This window comes from Anticarsia gemmatalis, chromosome 21, assembly GCF_050436995.1.
Source record: "Anticarsia gemmatalis isolate Benzon Research Colony breed Stoneville strain chromosome 21, ilAntGemm2 primary, whole genome shotgun sequence".
In the NCBI taxonomy this organism is placed as follows: domain Eukaryota; kingdom Metazoa; phylum Arthropoda; class Insecta; order Lepidoptera; family Erebidae; genus Anticarsia; species Anticarsia gemmatalis.
Window position 1 is genome coordinate 5,376,643 of NC_134765.1, and position 24,582 is coordinate 5,401,224.

General features: G+C 33.6%; 1 protein-coding gene across 1 annotated transcript in view; it reads left to right on the forward strand.

The window, feature by feature from the left end:
- The first annotated feature begins 3,622 nt into the window (after positions 1 to 3,622).
- The window catches only part of ss (aryl hydrocarbon receptor spineless), a 115,887-nt gene continuing 94,927 nt past the window's right edge, over positions 3,623 to 24,582 (forward strand). Inside the window, exon 1 of the mRNA XM_076128598.1 lies at positions 3,623 to 3,798. The gene's annotated coding sequence lies outside the window, so the exon portion shown is untranslated. The remainder of the gene's footprint in view (positions 3,799 to 24,582) is intronic.

Below are 24,582 nucleotides of genomic sequence, written 5' to 3' on the forward strand. Positions count from 1 at the left end.
TGATAGCCTCCCTCTCGTTGTCCATCCGTCTGTTTTATATTGTAAGTACTCGAACTAATTCTATTAGTCCTTTAATAGTTAGACGTGTTGGACTTGCGGGCGAGAAGTCGTGACTGTCGACTTATATTCCCTTCTAACGCAATCCTTCAAGTTCCACTGGAAGAAGGGTACTCAAAATTATAAAAAATAATCCGGAATAACTGACAATAGCTATTTTTAGTTCATATTTTATTATATACTGCAGTTGGCAAGGTGAACTAACCCTTTCATTGCGGGAGTAGATCCGTTGCTAGCAGTAACACTAGAGGGTTATTTTTTATATAACATCGATCTTCAAGAACATGAGTGAATTTGCTTTTTACAAAAAGACAGTAATAAAGGAACATGTATTTCTAATTATACTTAAAATGGTAATTACAACGGTAAGTATCTTGAAATTAATCACCATTTTCGAATTGTATAAAAATGAATAGCATCGTAATTTTTTTTTGGATATACCTATAGCAAATTCATACCTCGTCGTCATCAGACTGACAGCCGCCGAGGCGCAGTGGTTAAGGTCGCCACGCCGCTACCGTTGCGTCGGGTGGTCGTGGGTTCGATTACTACTCGGAACAATTATTTGTGTGATCTAAATATAATTGAGTCTCCTTTACTTTGCGTCCGTAATTTTTTTGTTTATAGTAGTCCCCGCGATACAAGAGCAAATCTTAGTGCAGGGGTTGTCTTATTAAGAAAAAAAAAATATTAATAAAAAAAATACCCCGATAAAATGAAAAAATCTGTAATTTTAATTTGTATTTTCTATAAAAAGAAATACTTCAAAAATGGATTTCTCAATATAACCTTTTTAAATATAGCATTTATTGATAACACGAGTAAATTTTTAAAGTCCTGACCCAACCTCGAACCCGTGTCCTTTAAGTTTTAATTGCAGCATAAATCACATTAAATTCAACTGTAAACTAATAACAATAACATAATAGCATCATAAACAGTTATGGTGGGATTATAAAAATCTTTGCCAACCTCCGTTTTACTGAGCATTGTAAAAACAATGTATTTTTATAGGACTTTATGAAACTGTGGGATTGTTTAATGGTATTTCGTTGGTATTTCTGTGTTATTGATGATTCAATAACTATTGCTTGTGTCGATATATAAATGTAGCATATTTAAAACTAACTTACCTAGCTTGTACCTAGGTATATAGATAGGCAGGATTATATTTTTCTCAGGTTTCAGTTACTAAGCAATCTTTTCACAGTAATTTATATTACAAATTAACGTAGGTACAAAATCAGTTGTTTTTTAATAAAGAGTAAACGATGAAATAGAGAACATGCTGATACTTCTGTTTACTTAACTACTACTTATTTTTAAATAACTATCAATACAATTTGCACAATAATTTCTGAAATAAGACAACTCCAGAATAAAAGACATTAGGTACATAAATACGATAGTTTTTTTTATTGGAATTTAGCCACTGATGTAATAACTAGTACGATAGATTGTTTTCTGTATATTAAGGTTTAGTAATCTCTGCCGACCTCAATAGACCATACGGGACATACAAGTAGGTAGCTGAAACATAATGTTATCCAAACAAAGGGTAAACAGATAAAATCATGTTATTTTAACAGTTTCATTATCATCCACAGTATTACTAAAAATAACAGTTAATTTAAACAGAGGGTTAAACTTGTCCGTCCAAGTGTACGGTCGAGGGGAAAATGCGAAAACTCGCCCTCACCCGGCGGCCATGTTGTGACGTCATCACCAACTACAGGGGACGTATTTAGAAGCTCAATTTTTTTGTACGCAAAAATAATCGTAAGCTAAGTTATTTTTCAGATTTATAAGAAAAAATAGAAATGTGTTTTGTATCTCTTAATAAATGGTGCTTGTTTTGCTAGTCAACCGTAAAGTTACTCTAGCCGCTTCTTTCTTGATGAAGATACCTACTAATTGAAACCAACAATGAGAAAACAAAAACATAGAAAACACATTAAAGCACTTAACAGTTTTTAACTGCTCCGTCAAACATTTCAACTTTCATAATTTGTGCAATACCATTACCGATACTAAATATAATCTTCCACAAAACTTAAAAACTAATGCACTTTACAAATGCCAGCTATCCTTTCTCTTGAACGTCGACATTGCAACTGACATTGCAAACAAAACCTATACAATTTAAAACAAAACTATAGAAAAAAACGTGCAAAAGAAAAACTCGAGCGCAATTGTTAACAAAAATAAAAATGTGCGCTCAGTACGTCCCAGTGTGCGCTTTGATGATGCCGGGGGCATTCGATTGGTGGGTGAGGTATGGGAGGCGTGGTTTGGTGCAGCTCCTCCCCCCTCCGTTAAGGGTCTTAGAGTGTGAGGCTCCAAACCACATCGGGCGCTTGCCGATTGCGCCACGCGCTCACACTACATAGCTTAACCTCCACATCCACGTGCTCTTAGAAAATAAAATAAAAGAACCGGTGCTACCTTCGCGTGCAGTGACAATGTGCTAAATCCTAATGTGACTCAACATAAACATACAACAAACGTGTTATGGGTTAAAAATATGAAATAAACAACTGATGTTATGAAAAGTGTTGAAACTAATGTTTTGTGTTTAGTGTTGTGGCATCGATCGGCTGAAAAGTGACCTCTGGCGGTTAAAATCGGCCGAGTTATATAAAACAGTAACAATTTAGCTATTTTGTGGTGATGTTCAGTTGATATTTGTCGTATTTGGGCTTGTTCCAAAAATTTTCTTCCAATAAGAATCTAATTTGTCGAAGCTCAATTTATTCTTCCAAATTCTTAAAACAACAGATTCTAGAACTAATTTGGCGGTTTTCTAAATTTCTCTTTTCACTATTTCTTTTAGAATTTCACGGCCGTTTTAGGCTTTATTTGTGCAATATTTAAACAAAGATATCTTAGTGAATATTGAGTGTAAATAAAGGCTCATTTAGGTCAAATATAATTCCGATTAAGTGTAAATAAATCAGCTCATTAGTGATATAGTAGAATAAATAAATAATATAAATCAAAACACGTGTTAAAAATTTGGCGAAAAATTAGAAGAACTGAAATTTGATTTAGAAGATACTGAAGATGAGAAACATCGAACAATAGGCAACAAAGGAACAATTATAATTCACGTTCGACCTTTACAACCGGATGAATTAATTGCTATCAAACTTAATTTTTGCAAGGAACATCTAATTCGAGGTCTTCTAGTTTCCAATACAATCAAGATAAGTGCCTACGATTAAATTTGGAGTATACTTAAATATATTCTGATTGGTATATTTATTGGAACGGAAACGTGAAGATATTTGCATACATTTGACTAGACGAAAAATTGATGAAGATTTATGTGATTGGTTGCATCACGATTATTAGGCTTCCACCTCCTTACTGACGGACGAATAACTGCACAAGAATCTGGAGCAACAAATGATATTGCGTTGACTTGAGCACTGTGTGCAGTGTGATCGAAAGCTTTGTTGGAATCTGCGAATTTTGGATAATTTGAGGGAGTTTGGTGAGTGTGTGGAGTAGCCCCAGATGTTGGCTTAGCTCTATGTTGGATATTACCTCGAGGTGTGCTTAAGCCGTCAAGATAGCCACGGAGTCAAAGTTGCAGCTCTGCGGCAGCTGGGCTGGGCAGGCTGGCTACGCGTTAGATGGATGCGTGGACCCAAGCTTGCTCAGGCCACCGCCGCAGCCGCACTCGAGCCAACTTGGTACTGTTTATGCCACTAAAAGAAGAAGAAGGAATGGAAAAAGGTTAGTTTTATTTAATAATATTAATTGACGGGCAATTTTAATTTATCAAATATGGATTATTTATACATTGGTAATTTTATTCTCTGTCAGTGGGAAAAACACTGCGGTAAATTGAAAGGACTTACCTTAAATTTAATTAGGTACGTGCATACGTAAAAATATAAAACATAGTCATTATTAGCAAAATAATAATTGAAAAATCTATGTCTACGTCTAAATAGTTTTTCGTCGGAGTGTGGGAATTTTATATTTGTATTAACATCATCAGTATTTTTTAAGATATTATTAGTGGTTCTTATTTTTTTGCTTTTACTCATTATAAAATTTCTAAGGTCAATAGAAGAATTAAATTTTTAATATATTTAATATAATAAATTACAGTTAGCGTATTCGTATAAGATACCTATATTTAGTGTTATGCACCACATAACCCTATTTATTAAAAGCATGTTTCTACAACAATTTTCACGGACGATTGAAGCTACGGATTGTGGATTGCAAAAGATTAAATTGCACTCTGCAAATATTATTCTAGATATAAGACGGATATATAGTCTTTTTTACAATAATTTTGTCTAAATCTATTTAACATTAGGTCACTGTGCAAAAATAATCGGATTTTAAATAAGTCCTATTTACTAAATATAACAAATCTTTGTTTTTATTTGGGTAACTGGGAATACCTACATACCGAATGTTTGGAAAAAAAATATTCGTATGTATAAGGATCGGCATTTATAACCAATGTTAATTATATTTTTTGAATATCGGCTGATTAGTCTGATTACAGTCATATCATTAAACTGTATTGCAAATATGTCATTTTTGTGATACAATTTCAGGAAACTTTCATTTTGTAATTTAAATACTGCCAAGAATAATATCTCAACCCTGGCACCAAAAAATATAGAGAATATTATATTTTTACATTCAAAAATTAAAAACAATAAGCCCATAAATTAACACTTTTCCCGCCATCAAACTGTTAAACTGCCGGATATACGAATTGTAACAAAAAATCTATAATCGTAACAAATCGATTTAAAACAATTAATAATTTCGGAAACGTCGAAATTCTCAACGCATTTTGCCTATGCTGTCTTCACACGAATTTGGGTTTTATCGCTTTGTAATAGGGTCACTATTTAAATTATACGGTAAACTGTGAAATGTTGATGGTGTTAACATATCAAAGAGTTGAAAGAACAAAATGTGACATCTGTTTTGAAATAGAAGAAGGAATATTTTATTTTAATTTAATTTATTGAAACCATTATTTTACAATCAGTTGTACCTAAATAATTATAACTTACCTGCTTAATGACATATGTAAAAAAACATAGGAAATGAGCAAGCTTTGCTTTTAACGAACTGAGGATTTACGGTTTTATATCTTAGCGCATATTCCCGACTTTCTAAATACATACATACCTATTAAAATTATCAGTCTCCAAACAAAAGCACACTAATATTTCGATACAAACACATTAATAATAAATAATAATAATAGAAAGTATTTATTTCTCTACAAAGGTAGTTTAAATACAATTATTAATATACTTACAGCTTAGTACTATAGAGGTAGTATATTTCTCAATATAATGCTAAGCAATGTGTATATCCATAAAATTACAAGCCTAACACAAGAACACAATTACTAGTACTTATTCTATAATACTGAATCACCAATACTACCTTAGATGGAGACTCGAGCATTGAAATAAAGTTTTTACTCGATTCATTTTTATGTGACCATTGGTCTCTGTTCTATCCATATTAAGAATTGTATTGTCCGTATTTGTTTACAATTGTGTTAATGTTCTATGGTTTTTTAAAGAATATGATTAAGTCATCTAAATATGTCTTATTCAAGAAATGCGTATGGAAATAATTTAATGATACATTATCAGAAGCTAAAAATAATTATGTATTAAAAATTTTAAATCCCATAACTAACTTTGTGCAAATGACAAAAACATGAACTTCATGCAGATTTAAATCTGAATATAATCCTTTAATTCAATTGAACTGAATCAATTTAATGAAAATATAGGTATAATTTACCGGCCGGAACCCAAAATTGCAAAGTCGGGTTAAAATTTGCTAACACCAAAATTACATTTTGTATAGAATAGATACTTATTTTTTAACATTGACGTGATTAACACTATCTAGTTACATCGATAATAATAATTGTATAAATTCCGTAATGTTAAAAAAAACATTCCAGTAATTTATATTTCAATAAATCGTTGAATCAAATAATCTATTGACGAGGTTACAGTAATAAATAATAAAACCGAATTAGGATTATCATACGAGGCATTGAAAATATGTCCGCAGTTAATAAAGTTTATCAAACCAAGTAATATATTTGGTGACATATGCCAGATATATTCTTATAAAACGCACGAACACACAGATTTCGCAATATTTTTTTAAATGCAATGTAATTACTGCAGTTTTTCAGCAATAATCTATTATAATTTTATATCTATCATTCGTTCTCGACCCTGTACTTTTATTTTCAACCTAAATTCCAATTTCGACAAAGATTTCACTGAAAAAATTTAAATTTGAAAAATTCAATCACATCCAGTGTTTCGACATCGATAAACTCGGGGCGTTACGAATGACCCGTTCAAAAATCAGTGCCGGCCTATTACGTTGATTCGATTATTAATTTATGAGGTGAATAATAGCCGTATATCGATACAGTTGGATCGATTCTAGTCGGTATGACCGTGGCGATTCTTATAACGGATTTAGAATGTGTTAACATTTTAAAATTTTGAATTTTCCTTGTGCTTTTTTGGGATTTAATTTTGAGTACGTTAGATTGTAATAACTAAAAATGATAAAATCAATTACAACGCTAATTACGCGGGTTTGAACGCATAAAGCAATCACTATAGACCAGACATTAAACCAACCTGTTAAGCACTAGCACTACAAGTCAAATGCAAACATTTTACATAGACATGCAATGTAAAAAATATTTCTTCAAGTCTCTCCTTTATCATCGTTGTCTATTCTATCGTCAGCATCACTGACCGAAAATGAACCTATGAGTATTAGCAAGAAAATAAATTCCTTACTACTAACTTTTATCTCTTTTTAGTCCCTCTTTGGTATCTTTATGTGTAGCAGTATTTGCTTACCTGGATTTATTTCAGTACAGCATATTTTTGTAGAGCCACACAAAAGAACAAGATAACATTACTCTACATCATATTCTGCAACACTTACAGCCTTTCTGCCGCACTGCTAGCCGCATTTTTATTGCACAAAAAGTACCTACCAACATTTTTTTTCTGGTTATTACATCTAAGAATTTAAATAGTGCCAAAAATCAATCTAACATGCATGCACTATTACTGTTTTAGCAAAGAAGAAAACAAACATTTAAAAACTAACTTTGTCACTAAGTCCTCAAAGATCAACAAACCGTCAAAACACCAGTGACGTCATAAGCCTGCATTTATAGAGTCGGTGTTTAAACGCCATGAATCTATGGGTTACTTTCAAGTATGGTGTTTATAACCCATGGATCCAAGGGGGTAATTTATTCACGCATGTGGAAAATTAATTGGTACTTTAGATTTGATGTAATTGTGTGTTGGTTAATTGTTAGAATAATGTGTTTGGAAAGACGTGTGACTTAATTTCTTTTATGTCGTCAACTTAGTGTCAATGTTACTTATGGTTAGGCCTAGGGTGAAACGATAATTGTATTAATTATTTTTTTTTATTTTGCTTTACAAATAAATATTTTCATATCCGACTTGAATGCGTCTGTGGCGCGGTCAGTAGTGTATCTGACGGCTGATCAGGATCTCAGGTTTGATTTGCGGGTTGAGAAAAGTACTACTGGTCTTTTATATTTTGTAAGAATATTTCTTAATAGTAGCTCGAAATTTGGTAACTGACAATGACTCGCCCCCAATTACACGGGACTAAACTTGTAAGTAAATGAAGTAAAGTTGGAGTTATTTCATACATCTTCGGGTATAACAGGCGTGATATTATACAAGTATGCATTGACCCTTGTTATTCGTTTCAACAAACTTAACAAACATTTCAATATATATTTTCTGTTAAATTTTGATTCTTAGTTGCATTTTAAATATGCGGATGATTAATCAAAACTTGCTTAATTGCTTCATATAAATGCTATACTATTCCATCGTTCAGCACACATATCTTAATACCTGTTTATCTAAACGCCTTGTCATACAATTATATCAGCCATGAATTTTTAATTTTACCAAGAAAACCTAGAACTTGCAGTCACCTAGATCACTAGAACGATTATAAACTTAGATACGATCAAGTCACCTTTACACTGACATTTGAAAGTACATAATATTTGACATTTGATATTGCTTGTAACAAAAATTGTGCTTATAAAATACACAGCCTGAATCAATTTTTAAATACAAAAATTATATTAATTCAGTACAGTAGCTCGATTCTCTACTACTATCGACTACCGGCAACCGGCTAGTTATCGAGAAATATTACACGAAAATCTGTTTAGCGCCTCTGCCGGACTCCGTAAGAACTATTTTGGCAGTAGATTTTAAACGCCAAACTCTCGATACTTCACAGTACAGACTATACTCGTAAAGAATTGCGCTACAGAATTATCCGTCTGAACGCGCTGAGAAAATATGATGATCCTATTTCTATTCTATAAGAATATAATATTATATTCAAGGTTAATAAATAAAATAAACATTAATTAAACGTTACTCAAGCAATTGTATCTTAGGCCGCCCCTAGATAATTAATAAAACTGATCGTTTAAACGCATGTGATTCTTAGTATTTCTTTCCATTTTCGTTCTAAGTCTAAGATTTTCTCATACTTGAGCTATAAAATCGAAATAGGTAGTTATAGACCTGTCTCATTTTTCGCATGGTTAGACATGAACTTAATGTTTAAACATACATGAACTACTATTATAATTACTGAACCACCTTTACGACACCTTTTAAAATGCAAAGAAGTTCAATTCAAATACTAGGAGACCACCCATTTAAGTCCGCCCCGATCGTATACCAAGTGCTATAACCACACATTTTAATGTCATATACATACATAAAACTAGTCTACCAGATTCTCTCTGATCATCTTAGTGCAAATAAAAGAATTTAAATTAAATTATTAATAAACTGCCTCGAAGGCGCGGGCGGTAATGTACGACTGCTGACCAGGAGGCTCCGGGTACAATGCCCAGGTTGGACAAATAGATTTTTGGTCTATTGCTAAATTATATTTAATGATTCTCAATAATTGTCCCGAGTTTATAACGTGCCCGGTGTATGGCAATAGGCTCGCCCCCTATCACATGAGACTAACATTGTTAACAACGAAACGGGGGTGTATTTCATACACCTCTGCCCACACCTTCGAGTATAATAGGCGTGATATTATGTATGTATGTATATTACACCGACAAAAATTACTTAACAAATAAAGATAATTTCAAGTCATACATTTATTCCTTTCCTTGCTTCACAAATTAAATAAAATAAAATAAATTTCCCAACAAACATTCTTGACAATCGTAAATTCAAATAAAACCGTCGAAATTTTCAAAAAAAATGCTATGTGGAAGCACAAAACTGTGCATGCGCGTGGTACGGAACCACCTGCGCCCGCGCAGATGTCCTGTCAGCTAGTTAAATAATAAGTTTGCCATTTGAACCCTAAAGCGTGGTGAATTTGTTGCGCGATTTTAGTTTTCAAGTAAATGGTTTGTCATTAATTTAGGTCTTTATTAGGAACTATTTGTTAGTTGTCAGTTACGTCTGTGTATGTCGTTTAATGTAAATTGAACTTGTACCTCTTAACCATATCTATTAATAATGCTGTTAAAAAACACATTTTTATACGTTTTCTCAAAACTGACATACGGTATTAGTCGATAATTTTACTCTAAAGGCCAGTGTATGGACTGCTAAACTCGTATTTCGGAGGCAATCATCGTTATAAGTTTAATTCAGTATTCACATAAAGTAAAATTTAAAGGATCCATTGAGTAGAACTGCATTGTATGCGTACAAAGCATACTTTGAGTCAAGGATGATTTACAAAAAGAAACGATTCGGGAACAAATAATAAAACTAATCCTACCTAACTATATTCTGTACTTCGAAGTACCTTCCGTGAAGAGATCAAATCCAACACACTTAGAGCGGCGTTTCCTGCATTATTGTTAAAATGTAAAAAAGGAAATTCATAATATTTACGTACTAGGAAATTAAATTTCATTCTGCGCCATATTTTTTTATATCTAGGCAAATGGCTAGTCTTCTATTACATGGGACCGACGTTTTTAATGGCAAATCGTGGGCGTAGTTCATTCACCTCTGCCTACACTTTCGGGTATAACAGGCGTGATATTATGTATGTACATAGAAAAGAAAATTTGAATTATTTCCTAGGAAAATGGATTCGATTAATTTTAAGTAATAATTGCATATTTTAATGGCCGTTCATTAATAACTTGCAACCTTTAGGGAATTGCATGTTATAAAATTACTTGCAACGTTGGGATCTTAGTATGCCTGTTATTTATTTTTAATGGTAAATCAATAAATAATACTCGTAATAATAACTTTTAACAACATAACGTTTATGTTGATATTATGAATAGCAAACATTAATTGCAGGTGAAAAATCTTGAACATACAAACATACATACATACATGCATACCGCCACGCCTTCTTTCCATAGGGGTAGGTAGAGACCAGAGAATAAAAATCTTAAAACAATACATAAAATAATTATTTTGTCCAACCATACAAAATTTGACAGCAATATGGCAACTGCAAAGCTTCGTTATGCTTTCGCAGTGGCCGTGGCCGATTTTTTCTTCTTTCTCAGGATTACCGATTATATCCCGTGACATAGACTTAGCACTTTGAAGGAAAATATAGTACATTGCCGTAGCGGCGTCTTAAAGTAGTATATAATTCAATTCCTACTACTACTGCTGGAAGCTATAGCCGATGACGTATCTCCGTAATATTTACTGAATTTTTAACCTTTTTCGGGTATTGTGAACCCAATTACCCATTAAACTCAAGTATCCAAACATCACAAGTTAACCCTCCACAAATAAGATAATTCCTTGAAATATAGTTATTTAATGACGCGCGACTCTCTGATTATCGTTTCGATATCGAAGCGAAGATCGCTTCAGGCGAAATGCGCCTATAATTTCGCGAACGCGTGCCGTTGTCGACTTTTTATTTATCGATGATAAGCTAGCTAGTGAGGTTAATTGATTAGGGTGTTTGCGATTATTATGCGCTTATATTGATAGTGGACTGTCGCGGTGGTCTTATGCAACTGTTGGTCGTTAAATCGCCGTTTTATGATCCAGATCTCGTTCTGAAAGGGTAATTTTGTAATACAGTGTCCTTTTTTATCTTCATACATGTCAAAAATACAATGTAAATACGTACTTAGACATTGCGGTCCAATAAAGTAGGTACTGAATTTGGACATGATATATAGTTGTGATAGATTAACATTCACGTTCACTGAAAAATTTCTCGACATTTTAGTATTACTTGAACAATAAATAAGTAATCTTTTAAGAATCTTATTGTCATAAGTTAACCACATACTCAAATAAGAGCCGCATTAGATACAAAGTTACACTTGGACATCATTTGTTTGGGCGAAGATTTACACATTATGCCATTCTGTTTACGCAGTAGGTGAACAGAGATAAAAACATTGCCATATTTTTTTTTTAAGCACAGCACATTTTTTTTTCACAAATATAATAAATTTGTACACTCTATACAGGCCCTAGTCTTCTCTTCAAAAATTCCACGTGTAAAGTATACTGAATACACTTAGCCAAGTCAATAGTGATAACTGTCTTTAAATGAAAAAGTCAATTACTTCAAAACTTTATTAAGCTCTGTAATATTAGTTAGAATTGTGTAGTATACTCGCAATGATATGAGAACTTCATTGTCGGCCGTATGGCGTCAGCTGCGCGTGCGCCGGTACGACGTGCAAGCGCCCTGCTGACTGGTTCTAGACAAGAATATATTTTACTAAATATATTTGAACTAGGTACTAAAATATTGAATGGAATTGTAATATTACCTGTTTTTGGACCCTGGCATTCCCCGTTTCGAAATGTGACTGAATAATCTGAATAGAATTTTCAGATTTTGTACTTAGAAATGACCATTGTTACAATTAAATGTCCTCTTGGCCAATATTCGGCCACGGCGGCCAGTTTCATTGAGATCAGCCAATAGTGCAGGTGCAGGTCTTTGTACCTGCACTCTGTATAACTTCCCTGTCATGGCCCGGTGGGACGGATAACCGACACGACCAGTGATGGGTCAAGCGCAGGAACGACGGCTTTACGTGCTCTTTAAGGCACACAGTTCTATAAGCCTCAACTTCCTAACTCTTTCTTGACAGAAAATCTTAGGAATGCTTTTTAGCCCGACTCGGGATTCGAACCCGAGACCTCTGTGTGGTAGTCGCATACACTACGGACAGCGCCACAGAAGCAATCACTGATACTGATAATAATTAAGTTAAAAAATACCGCGATAGTCTCTGGAAATATGATTACTATCTGATAAATAAAAAAATATATAACAGTTACATTAACATCTGCCCGCAACTTCGAGGAAATATATCCCGGGGTTTTAAAAGTGTCTTTTATGTGTTAATCCGGGGCGCAGTAATTATAACAAGCGCTAGTAAAATTCCAAGATACAGGTAATCATTGATATTATCTTAAAAATGTAATTTAATATAAAATAAGGACTTTTTTGTCGCCTCATGCCTATAATTATAAATATAGTATAAGATATGCGTAAAAAATAATTTAGAAAGACGTTTTTTTAATTGAACTAAACACGTACTTTCCTATGCTTTCGTAGCTGCTATATTTTTAAACTGGCAATACGAGTTGAGTGTCTTATAGTACACATATAGCCTAATATTAAGGGGCTAATTACAAATCCCATCGTTCCTAATAAAATAAGGAGAAAATTCAACAATAACCTTGCTGGCTATTACAATACATACAATTTATTTCGAACACTTCAACTGAATTGCAACATCCAGCTTACTCCTAATATCGTACGTTTCGAAACTGGAAAATCTTTACACACTCACGCCTCTTATACCCGAAGGTGTAGGCAGAGGTGTCTGAAATACTTACACCCGCGGTTTGCCATCTACAATTTTAGTCCCATGTTATAGGGGGGCTATTGCCCTGGTATATACCGGGGGCGGAGTGTTACCAAACTCAGGATAACTACCCAATATAAATTAGAAAAAGCTCATTTGTACTTTGGCCGACCTGAGATTCGAAACCGAGACCTCATCAACAGGGTGTTACACAAACGACTGTGTCATAGAAACAGTTTCTTGAGTGTAAATGAATAGTATAAGTATAAAATTGCGACGGTATAATCATTCGACGATTATCAGACATAATTAAAATGGTCCGCTTGCATTTAACTTATAGTGTAGTGTCAGTATTAAAGATTTTAAAACGTTCGGTAACGAGCTCGCTTTAATTTGAAGCAGATGCGCTACTGTGCTGTGTTTGAACTGGCGAGTTTAGTGGAGCTAGTAAACAGGTGATTCTAAACTTTATAAGGCACAGAAAGTAGCTGGAATTATAACTGAGCGAGTATATCAAACCATCAAATCGTAGTGCAACGATTTGACAATTTGTTTTAAACTTAAAAAGTATTTTTGAAATTATGGATTTTAAATCAGTATCCTGTGAATTTCCTTATCCGTCTTTGCTTTTCAAAATTAATTGAGTACTCTGTATTATTAACCAAAAGTTAGGAAATTAAATATACTAATAGTAAAAACATTTTTAAGCCCGCGTATAAAAGAACGAGTTAAGTTTGTTCAAATGCCAAAGAATTTTTTTCCTATTACACTAACTAAACCACTATCCCTTACTAAACAGAGCACAGTTTTTGCATGGCTGCGCGTACGCACGTGACCGTCATGTCGATTGTCCTAATTAGATCAAAGGTGACCGACGTAAGTTGAACCAGTTATGATAAGAATTTTAATTTCACACTTAGCGCGCCAACAGTTGTCCAAGCCTAAAATAGTCAATGTTGAGTATTCAAGTAAATATAACTTATAAAAAATAAATTTCTCAGCGATCAATGTCGGGGACATTTTGTTATAATTATTTTTTACCGTTTCATATTTACAAAACTGGTATTATGCTTATTTACAGCAGTTTAACTACTAAATATATGGGCTACAAGAAAATATTTGTTGTTGTATAGTTTGCCTGCAATTTTATGTGTTAGTTAACAGACTGATACAATCCTTTTACCATTTATTTGCTAAATCAAGTCGTTTTCCAAACTAAATAAGTTAACGTAAATATCAGCAATCTTAAGCTTCTAAAACGCCACAACTTAACCGTCTGAATACGTGTAATTTTTTATTCATTAGATATTCGATGAGTATATTTCAAGTTACAGGTGCAAATTACAAGTAGCGGACAGTAAAAAGTATTTGACGTCAATATACATAATATTCATATTAATTGTTCATAATAATGCACAGGCATTATTATGAACAATTAATCGGATTAAATAAGTCGGTAGTGTATCCGACTGGTGACTAACAGATCCCGGGTTCGCTTCTCAGATCGGAGCAAATGGGTCTTTTTCTATTTTATTAGCTCGGTATATGGCAATAAGCCTGCCCACAAACATTGCATATCACCATTCGCCTCTGCCGGCCTCTAGGTTTAAAAACGGCGTGATATTATATTATTTATGTATGGATACATAATAATATATACCACAGTTAATATCAAGAAACACTCCCTAACATTCAAGTGCAAAATGTTCAATAAAAACCTTTCAACAACAAAAAAGGGGACAATAGGGTCTGTAAAAACATCCGTGACAGCCATAGTGCCATACAATTAGTACCTTAATAAAGACCTAATTGGGAACACTTATTTTTTATTACATACAAACAAATTAACATACAACAGGGCCTCAGATCATGTAGAAAAAACAAGATATTTTCTAACGAGACAGAATTATCCCAATTAGGAATTGAGAGCTTCTTTTTAGCGTTAGTTTGACAGTTATGACGTTAATTGCGTGTAGAATTACATTATTTTCCAGAACATTTCTTATCGGTAGACTAGAAATTAAAGATGAAAATAAATTTCTAGGTAAATGGCAAATTATTACTCATTTTATGCAATGTGATACTGTCAGACTAAAGAATTTTGATACTTTAAGTTTTCCGTCAATTGCAACATTCCAAAGATTTTTAACAAACAGCTTTTGCTAGTCTTACAAAATATAGTTAACTGTCCTACTCAAACACATTTAAAACATAATAATTAATTAACACATAAACTGTTTAAGAAAACATATAGGTACAATATAACAACTCATTCCTATAAACCAACAAACTTAATCATTGAATGATTAAATCTCAAAAGCAAAAACAAAGCTTCCTATAATTCCTATGGTTGTTAATCTCATATATTTCCTCATTAAACGACAAAGACAATCAGGTGTAAACTGTTATTTCCTACGTGTCACAAAAACGTGTTCATCCGCGATAACAACACTCCCCTCACACTCATAGTGCGCCGATTGAATGAAAATATCAGCAATTGTTACTGAAAACATACGGACGAATATTACGCACGTGCACGCTTTGGCTATCATTTTAATATATGTATGGCTAGTCTCTACCTCGCATAAGTACTTCGCCAAAGAACATTAGTTTCATATTATAGGAAAAAGCTTTTTGCAATATATCGAAAAGTTTAAACTGTTAATTCGTTTTTCTTTCAAGAAAAATATTCAGGCTACGACATTCTCTTTACAATCGGAGTTACATAAGGAAAATTCTGAAATCACTTCGTGACAAGAGACTCTGTAGATTTATTTATAATCCAACTATTGCATTAATTAGGCACTGACCCATAAATTGTTGAAGAATAAAACAAAACATTAAACCATGTAGTTCTTAACGTTTAGATCCGGGGAAGACACTGATCTTAATAAATCTCACGATGTCAATGTATCATGACTCGTAGCACACTGTAACGATGATAGTTCAAAATGCGACCTTAAATAGGCCAAAACGAATTGTGATTCACAAAGTAAGACTAAATGATGACAAAGGAATATAGTGTCGTTGACTCATCTATAAATAGGCTGGTTTATTTGTACACAAGTGTAATATAAATACGTGATATTTGTGGACTTGATTGATGAATTCTGTGGTTATAAAATCAACGATGCCTTACCTATTTCAAATATACGAATCGTATGTTTAGTGGGCTGTGTCTATTTTTATGCTTTATATTAATTCTCTACTTACTCAATAAGTTTAGCTGCCTCTACGGTCTGGTAGATGGTATGCAACCGTTGATCACGAGCCCGGCTTCAATTCCTGGTTTGGGCAAACTGTTTTTAGAATATTCTCAGTTTGCTTAGTAGCTACTAAGGCAGTCGAAAAACGGAATCTGCAGTACTAAAAAATGAACTTTTAAAAAAATTAGAAGATACATCAGTACGTATATACAATCCCATTTGAATTTTATTCACCAATATTAGAATATATCTGCTATTTTGCAATTATGTATAAAGTTTCCGCCTACAATATACTCCCATATATGCTCACAAAAGCTACGGACGCGAACAATAGCGCAAGTATCGAGACAACTCGATCGAGTCTCATACTTGTCACCTGTCGTAATTACTATAAAAACTCACACTCTCACAAACTATCATGTGTCAAATACATTTACATGTTTTTTGGTGGAATATCGATATGGAAGTTCTACATTAAGATAAAATACATTAAGTAAGTATAATAAGAAAACTATATTTAATGTATTTTATCCGTGTTGTAATGGTATTACAAGCATCTGTTTTCGACCTCGTCCGCGTGTAAAGATTTCCCGGGGTACATCCATCCTTATAAACTCAAATCGCTTCTAGTTATTGAGTGAACTTGAGCTTATGCTAAAAAAACGATCCAGTTTCTTGTACACTGCGTTCGGCTTTTTGTTTATAGACAAGTGACTAAGGACGAGAATCTGAACACAATGTGTATTAAGGTCTTCGAACAAATCGCAAGACTTAGTACAAATTTTAATACGAATAAATATAACAATTTTGACACCGCCATACGCAGGCGTTATGACACAAACATTTTATTAAAATACAAAAATATGTTTTAACATCCTTAAAAAGTAATATATTAGAATTAAATTGACTGAACGACACTAAAATTATTAAGTTATTAACGTCAAGACAGTCGCACTTCACACAAAGGCGGTGAAACAGTTACCATAAAATTGCCACCATGACACCTATTTAAACAAAATTGAATACGACATGGCTATTTCATACTATTGTCCCTTATTATGGTTTTTATTGAGTGTACTTAAAGTCTTATTATATAATTTTATAATGGGTAAATTATTACAGGTGTAAACGAACGGGTACTGAAATGATTAAGGTGGACATCTCGTTACTATGTTGTCGCCTTTGTTGTTACACTGGTAGACTTGCGTAAAGTATTGTGTGTAGGCTAAAGATAGTTTCGAGCTTTAAGTCTGTGCTTTATGCTCTTTATAAAAGTTATTTTATTCCCTTTCTCTTAAATGAAAACCATTAAGATACATAATATAATCACGCCTATTTTGCTAGGCAGACACCAAAGAACGCCACGATCCTTACAAACTACTGTTTCATGGTTTTATAGTTTAAATATCTAAAATTAATTCATGTTTTTTTAGAGTTGTAATGTATCTCTTTCTAAGGGTTTAATTATACCAAATATCATAAACATTTAATTTATCTTACAACTCGTGACGTTTCTTAGAATTATCTAAGTTATTTTTTATTGCATCAATAAGCGTTGTTCAAATCACCCAAAAGCCTTTAAATTGGTTTAACTACTTCAGTTAGACGAATTACATGCTCTAAGGAGCACGGAAACGCACAGCTCATCACTCTACGCCCAATTGTCTACAGACTCACTTTGCCCGCGTCAGACGTAGCTTATCTCCATAGATCGTTTACCCGACGATGAATGCTACTGACTATGAGAACATAGTAGTAATATTTACTCCATTGCTCTTCTAATGCTGAAAATAGGTCTTAATCCTGATAGATCTGAAATTTACCACGCTAGCCAAATGCCGGTTAGGTTAAGTTTTACTTTACCTGGATTTTTCTAAAATGTTTATCTAAAACCGTTAAAGCATATTTTATTTGTGTGCATTCCCTTAAGTACTGAACCAATGTCGTTTGAGCGAGCACTTATATTATAACTCATATCACCCAGCTATCAATATTATCGATATTTAATACACCCAACATAATATTAAAAGTCTAAAACTTATTAACGAAGCGTAAAACTTTCGCACATCTGCGATTAATCGTCAACGTAACGGTTGCATACGCCTATTATCTATTAATTGTTTCACGCGTAATTTTACTTAGACGTTTATTGCTGAAGACAATAGAAAACTATCCATGTATGTTAATAAAAGCGTAAAAAAGTAAAAAATATATGGCAAATGCGTGACGGTGATTAATTTATGGTTCCGTAATAATTTTATGAGAAACTAAACGATATCACTTGTACAGTCGCGAGCGTTGAAATGGAGATATACGCTGACATAGTTTCTTACTTTTCATGGTAGTTGGTATGACTAATTAAATTCTTAGATTAATTCACGCTTCTTTTGAACTAATTTAAGAGCATTGGTTCTCTTTTTCGAGCTATTTTAGACCCCTATTATTCTTATCAATTGCGTAAAGGCAAGGAAGAGCAGTTGCCTAACATTCGGACTAACGATTCAGTTCCAAAAATTTGTTAATGATGTATGTTCTTGATTTGGTGATTACTTTTAAAGTAGGTCCTGTGCCAAAGCTACGACAGATCGGTCGCCTGCTCACTAGAATCATGAAGAACAAAGGCGTCTTCCTTCGAGAGCTTTCCACCATTCTCTAAGGAACTCTAAGCCACTTCTTCGTAGTTTCAGCGGCACTCCATCTAATAAACATTATTACACCATTGTATAGAATATTACCACGGTGTAAAGTTTTTGTGTTGACACGATATAACGTTTTAAGATGCCGATTGTAACGAAGGTGTGTCTTTCAACTTTATTCTCTGTTTTAAGTCGTTTTTCCTTTAGTGTGAAGTCATTGATTACAAACTTTATAGTTGGCGCCAACAATATTATTACTGTTCTATGCCGTGTATGTTACATTTTATTACTATGAGAGATTTTTGTATTTCTTTCCTTATAATCATTGTGTTTGAATTTCAAATGCTGCAATGTATGTTGTCATTGCTAAATGATAAAAAATATCAGGTATTTGTTGTTATTGAAAGTTATAGGGTAATAACACATTTTTATTTACATTCCAAACAGGTGCTCACCAATTTTATTACTCAGTAAATAGCAAAGAAAACGTTTCACGCGGACAACTCTACCTACTACTGAAAACTATAAAACGTCAACAATATATCTTCGATTTGATATATCTTTTTATTTTAATTTGTATTCATAACGTTCTATCTTGCCTGTGGCTGTAACACCTAAAAGTTTCACCATTTACAATGTTAGGCGGCAGGCCTTTTGCTATAACGGGAAAACCGAAACGAAACCTAGTCCTTGTGATCATCAGTTGTACCACCGCCCAGACCATAGGGGCAGTAATCGACAGAATATTTCTATTTTTTAACAACTTAGTAGAGAGAGCCTTGCATGCGAGGCTCGCGGCTTGCAGGGATGTGCAGTATTCAGAATTTAGAACATCAGTGACGGGCAGGATTATGCAGCTGACGGTGGCCTGTTTGATACAGCTCCTTTATTTTGGAAGTACACAAAATTACTAATAATAATCTAGGTAAATCGTCCACACCAAAGGTCTCTAAGTTGTAATAGCACATAAACTTCCGAAATCGATCCGACAATACCATAGTGCTCGCTCACCGTATCGCCTATAACAGTGGTATAAATACTTGTATAAATGAATGAATTTTCTGCAATTTTCACCTTAGATATGGACTGGGCGCGTTCCGGTTTTGCCTCCGTTACTCCGCTCTAGGATTGTAAACATCAACTTGATTAGATACTAAATTATGCCCGTAGTGTCTTTTATGTTAGTTATTTATCTTACTGTATAGAAATTTCTATTCTCGCTCGAGTTTTCTTGTAGTTGACAGTAAATTTCTTTAATAAAAATAGACCGTAAATGAATCGTAAATGTCTGTGTTTTACTAATAATAAAATTTCTCACCAAGTGTGAGTTGTAATGTAGTAAGCAATCAATCATATTATCGACCTACAGAACGCGCAATCTATCTTGACCAGCTTGAAGTTAGGCATAGTAAGACATATGTGCATGCATGTATCAGATTATTATAAGTAACAAACACACTTGGCAAACCGTGCATGCAAGGCTCTTTACTAAGTTGTCGAAATAAGTTGACATCGACGATATGTCAAAATGTTTCAAGCAAAGGTATTTGTCAATTCGTAACAAGACTTTGTTGTTAATCCAGAACATTGTCTGTTAGATAAGGAATTACTTCATACACATCGCTCAATAAGATTCGTATAAAGATACCAACTGTATGTTTTTATTGATTTTAGAAATCTTGATTGATGGAATAACGTGAAAGTTTTATTATGATTTTTATACTTTACCGTTGTTCTTACTGCCTTTTTGCGTTCTATTACATTGATATTTGTCTTGTTAAGTAATCATAGCGCTATAAAATCTAGTTTTATTTGATTTTCAAAATAAATGTAGGTAGCAATAAAAAATTTGATTGCGGAATTTATTGCTTATGTGAGTTATGTCATCATTTAACTAGATTTTTGTAACCCAATCACGCCAAAACTGCAGATCAGAATTTAAGTAAGATTAACACATAGAATAATCCCCAGGAAATCTTTTCACACAAACGAAATGTTGTTCACAAATTTGCAGCTTTATAATAGGATAATCGAGCATCGTAACGTCTAGTTAATGGCACACGAAGACCATTAAAACAAACATTCGTTTGACAAAACAAACATTGGCGATTCAAACATACGTAAACAAAGGATGATAGTTCAGCTCAAAAACTATCGAACGCCTATTTAAGCCTCTGCATTAGAAATCACAAACCTCATTGTTCACTGATTAGCATATTTTACAGCCTATTTAAAACAAAGTTTTTATTTTCTTATCATCATAATCATTCGAAAGTCAAATGCAATTTCTAACTGCCAGTAATATTAAAAATTAATGCAATCTATTCGTCAATTAAAATCTGATTTTACTAAAGAATAAAGGACTATGGGCGGAATCGTCCCCACCCATCAACAAAAATGAAATGTAGCTCAATTGATATATCTTGGCAAGACGATATTTTTATACTATGGCGACATTGCCCAAATGCATGGGGTTCTCATAGTATCTTACGTTTAAACAAATATCTCGTTAACGTATTATTGACGACTAATTCCAAAATACATGCTCATTTATTTATTAATTAGTGCACAGCGGCGGACGCCGCATGCACATAAAGATAGCTGGGTACAAAATAACCCCCTCCCCCCGCTCTCCAACCCACGATTTTAGATCTGATCAGATTTTAATCTGCCAGCGCATCTGTTAGACAGCATTATAATTGACGAGTAAAAATAATTATTGAAATATGAAATCAATAACATGTATTAACCATATAATGGAAATGATATAAGTATATACATATGAGTGCCTCTGTGGCGCGGTCGGTAGTATATGCGACTGCGGTGCGAGAAGTCTCGGGTTCGAATCCTGGGTCGGGCCAAACAGTCTTTTCTGAGATTTTCTGTTAAGAATTTCCTAGAGATTGCCCGGAGTTAGGAAGTTGAGGTCGAAGACCTCCGTGTCTCGGAGAGCACGTAAAGCCGTCGGCGTCGGTCCTGCGCCTGACCTCTCACTGGTCGTGTCGGTTATCCGTCCCACCAAACTATGAGAGTGATGGAATAGAGAGTGTACCTGTGTATTGTGCACACACTTGGACACTATAAACAAAGTCCGGCACAGATGGCCAGTTTCAATGAAACTGACCGCCGTAGCCGTATATCGGCTAGGAGGACATTATTATACATATGAGTTAGTACTGTAATATAACAATAATGTTAAAATAACTTACAAATGTAAAATAAAAATATACGTTAAATAATAATTACAAATTGTTTTTTTTTTAAATATATATTCCCACTGATTTATCAAAAACAAAGGATTTTAATTAAATAGGGGGCACTTTATGAACACGTTGGTATCAGTTCCATGTTTGTTGGTAGGTGGGGACGGAGCCCATACATTTTTGCCCATAGTCCTTTACCAGCCAGTAGCTCTTTTCTCTACTTCTATTGACTGCCAACCACCGGTTAGCTATAGAGAATTTTGAAAAGCACGAAAATCTGATCAGCGCCTCTCGTGGGCTCCGTAAGAACTATTTTGGCAGTACATTTTAAATGACAAACTCTCGATGTTCATTGGTACCGACTGTAGTGATTCGCGCTACAGTACAATAATTCATACTTTTTTCTATGTACCAACTATTTCTTAGTAACGAAACTGGTTGAGAGAAAAAAAAACTGGACTTTCCAAGTAATTCACGCATATACACAGTGTTATGCAAATTCAGGCCATATATGGAATCTAATGGGTTATATTACATTGTTTTATTAGTACTGAGAGCTGTTTTCTTTTGTGTTGTGATTGGTCAATTAGTGACTGGTTGCTGTTGTCTAGGCCTGGTTTATGATGGGTCGCCTTCCTAAGTTGGTTAAGCATCGAAGTCACGCGTCACAGGGCGGGATTTGTGAACATTGGACGGGCCGTAGTTGCTACTCTTTTAAAGAGTCTTGCCCTTCGTCATCTATTTTCTTTTCCAATAAAATATCTTCAATAATTATTTTGTTAAAAGAAAATTTCTAAGACTACTTTAAAATGTCATGTAACCAAGGCAGTCAACTTTCAAGAGACCAAATACTTACTAGGCATTGCCTGTATCTTAATGGTAATCTTGACTAAGAAACAGATTTGCTATCATATCACCTTACATGAACAAAGAAATCAAATAATCATACTTATTACGAGTTAAGTATAATTCATTTTTGTACATAACATTTTTTTTATAAAACAACAACGACATTGACAGATTAATATAATAATTTACTTCCAAAGATTTACTTGAAACAAATAATAAACTTTTTATTAACTTCTAAATAACTTACAGTCATTATTGCGATCTAATGTTATTTTTATCAATTCTTATACTTTCTAGCTCCCAGCCAATAAAACAGCAACCTAATTTACACTTTAATTTGATTAGCATTAAGTTGAAAATTCGATAGCGTGATGTACAAGTAGAATTTCAACACAATACCTAGTGTTACACACATTAATCATTCGAAACTAAATTGTTTCAGATCAATCGGGATATGCTTTTCCATTTTCAATCTTGCGTCTATGAGTATAGGGTTGGTTATAGATTAAAGCTTTTGTCGTACTTAAGGCGAAGCTCGAAGTCACAGCGAAAGATTGACATTTAAATACTTAAGTGGAAGTGAAAGGCTGAGAAAATGATATTTTTGATTAAAATTGGAAAATAATTGCGTCTCCCACGAAGTTGCGATGGTACATGTAATGGTTAGTTTTTTTAGTCGTTTAGTCGGGTCGCTACTAAACTGGTTATTTCCGGTGGTTTAGGCGACTATTTCTGGGAATAAATCTAACTAAAGATTACATCTCCGTACATTGATTCGTTGTAAAAGTTTTATCTCAAAGGGTTGGAAAGTTTCATTGTCTAAGCTGATCAAGATCAGACCGATACAGACAGAGTCAAGTACGATCGCTGAATCAATAAAATATGGTTTGCAGATAAATATCCCGACTGTAATTTCCTTTTTATATTTGACGCAGGCTAAATTCAAGCCATACAATAATGTTGGACAAAACGAGTACAATACTTAACTTTAGCTATCTAATGTAAGCGTTTCTCGTTATCTGAACAGTATGTAAGGCCAACCTTTTCCATTAGATCCATTATGAAAATCCTATAGCACACACAAATAACTAGGTAACATAAAAATACCAAACAACAATACGTGAATCTGTTATAAAATTGCATATTTCTTTACTTTTCAATACGGTGCACCGGTCAGGCCTCATTTAATTTCATAGCGTATAGGTCCAGTACCACTAGACCTCAGTTCAAGATGATTGTATTCTAACTTTCGAACAATACAGGATGTGTCGAAGCTCTCGTTACGTTGGTGATGTATCAAGCTATTTTTAAAACAACGGTTATAGATAATTACCAGTGGTTGTAGTAAACTGATTGATACGGTCATATAATGTTGAAGAAAGGGGTTTGTTGGAATAACAAGAAATATATTATTATGAATATTCATGAATATAATTGGAGTGGTGAGTGAATACCTTGTACGCAAATGATCGTGGTCTGTGTGCATTTTTCAAAGGAATGCTTGTTCTAGGGGAAATGCAATACAATTAGCTTAGCCGTGAGTGTCTGTACAGTTCTTCTCGGAAAATAAATAAGCTTTATTTTTTTTTAACGTAACGGTCAATTTAATTAAGTATATTTTTTAACTTGTTAGGTGTTGATATTGAAGACTTATTTTAAGAAATGAGAATAGTTTTCAGAGATTATAAATCTTAAAATTTAAG